We start from the raw sequence: 2,500 nt of genomic DNA on the forward strand, positions 1-2,500 counted from the left end.
CCTATATTCAAAGATATTGTCAGACGATAAAACACATCATAATACAATAACATAATAAACACACGGGTCAAATCTCATGAAATTAGCCCATGTCACAATCTCAAAATCATATGAAAAACCATTAACTCAAAGTAACCCATTACTATCGCCAAGTGTGAACGATGGAGTCCCTAACCGCAGATGCGGCCCATAAAAAACAAAAACTCAAATTCATATATCTACAAAACTCTACGTCATTCTGCACACAACTTACACTAAGTACTGCAGCGTACATGAGATATCACAATGAACCCGAACTATTAAAAATTGTAAACTTCTACGGAGTAACGTCCTCCTGAATTACAACAAACTACAAGTCATGCCCATTTACAACCCATTAAAACCCGAAAGGAAAAAAAATGACCCGTAACTACCCATTACCATAACTACAATACAACCCAGGAATGCATCCATGCTAATACCCATTAACCCGTCTTTTTAATCTTAGAAATATGTGTCAAACGAGACACACCTGTGTTTTCATTTCCCAATTTTGCTTCAACAACGCGGAACGGACCTTCAAACTTAGGACCTAGCTTATAGCGTTCAGCTGATTCCCTGACATTTATCTTTCACAACAAACTCTATCTCCAACAGCCACTTTGACTCTATCTGGCTTTGCATTACTCCTATCTACCATGTCTTATAAGCCATCTCAAGATTCTAGCAAGGCGCGCATATCTCTTTTCACTGTTGAATTGAAGATTTTACAACCTCATCACCTGTCGGAATGGGTAGTTCAAACGTGCTCTGCGCTGTATCCAAAGCGCTTCATTGGGAGACATTCTAATAGTAGCCGCTAAACATAGTATTTATGCCATGCTGTAGCTGTGAAGATAGCGGGTCCCAATTTCTGTCATTACTCCCACGGTTTAAGAGCTTCAATAACTCATCAACAACCACTAATAAATGTCTATACCCATAAGCAGATTCTGAGAAATTACCCAGAATATCCATATGCACTCTCTGAAACGGCCTATTTGGTATGGGATATGAACCCAAACGACACGACACCGTCGTCGCCGGCTTATTCGCATTGCAAATAGCGCAATTCTTCACAAAGGCCTCTACTGCGGAAAACATATTTTTCCAAAAGAACTTTGACCTGACGTTTTCATACGTCTTATCAACACCTAAATGAGGAGAACCAAATTTACAATGTACACATTCAGAACTTGTGGTACTAGACTCTCTGGCACAATGATTTGTGTAGTTTCACCCATACTTAGACTACTTCGCAAGTTATACTTAACTTTCCTAACTAATAAATTATTCTCCAATTCTAGTCCAGAAAAAGGCAACTTATACCCTTTCTTCGGTAAAACTCCTCTGAGAAATGCCTTAGCATCTGATAGTAATTTATCTTCATCTTGCTTCTCTTCGAGCAAAGGTATGTCCCAAGTGACATTTTCTACCAGTACATAACACACAACGTTTCCTCAACATCACGAATAACAATCTCTTCCGAGACTGCTGACACACTATTTCTCTCCAAAGTATGCACTATAGGAATGTGTTTGTCCCCTACATGAGATATCTCAGAACTACTAGTATCCGAGACATGAGGCACCAAATGTCTACTCTCGTCTTCTGCACAGGATTCGGTATGTACTCCCTCATCCTCAACCGGAAAATATCTGCTCAATGCATCTGCAACCACATTATGCTTAACTTCAATGTATTTGAGGCTTCTGCATCAAAATCTCTCATCAAGTCAAAACTGCTGGATCAACACTTCCCTTTGTCCAAACGGAAAGTGTCACTCAAGCAACGCAAGCGCTCTGCCCACATACTCACACACACATACCCACACGCACATACGTGTGTGACTACAAAAACCAAGAAGTGCATTCACACTTGTGCAAAAACTGTTTTGCACCCCGCAACTCATAAATATCACGTAGGATACTACCCAAATATTAAAGTTCCCAGAAATAACCCAACAACCAAATATCACCCTAAATATTAAAGTTCCCAGAAATAACCCAACAACCAAATATCACCCTTACATAATACACGCCGATGCGTACCGCAGATTGCTATAAAAAAAAAAAGAAAATACTAACACACCATAATACGCTCAGCGCTTCACTAGGCATGGCAAAGTACGACGCTCCGCCCAAACTTGCACGCAATTATATCAATCGTGGTGATGACGTAACACACTTGTTGCAACCGAAACATTAGTCAAAACTCAACGACAAACACACAGTTGTCCCTAATACCAGTTACAACACAACGAAAAGGACAATTTCACATTAACACAACTAAAAAAAAGATAACATCACAACACTTACGTCAGCAGCGCGCGAATTTCCATCAAGCGAAGAGTGAGAGACAAAAAAAACACTCGCACGTCTTCACGTGTTTTAACACACACTCAGTGGTCACAACACCGTAATTACGTACAATATACCCAATTGTTACTCCCTACCAAAACACTCTTCACAAACACTAGCTA

The sequence above is a fragment of the Macrobrachium rosenbergii genome, chromosome 42 (assembly GCF_040412425.1).
Source record: "Macrobrachium rosenbergii isolate ZJJX-2024 chromosome 42, ASM4041242v1, whole genome shotgun sequence".
In the NCBI taxonomy this organism is placed as follows: Eukaryota; Metazoa; Arthropoda; class Malacostraca; order Decapoda; family Palaemonidae; genus Macrobrachium; species Macrobrachium rosenbergii.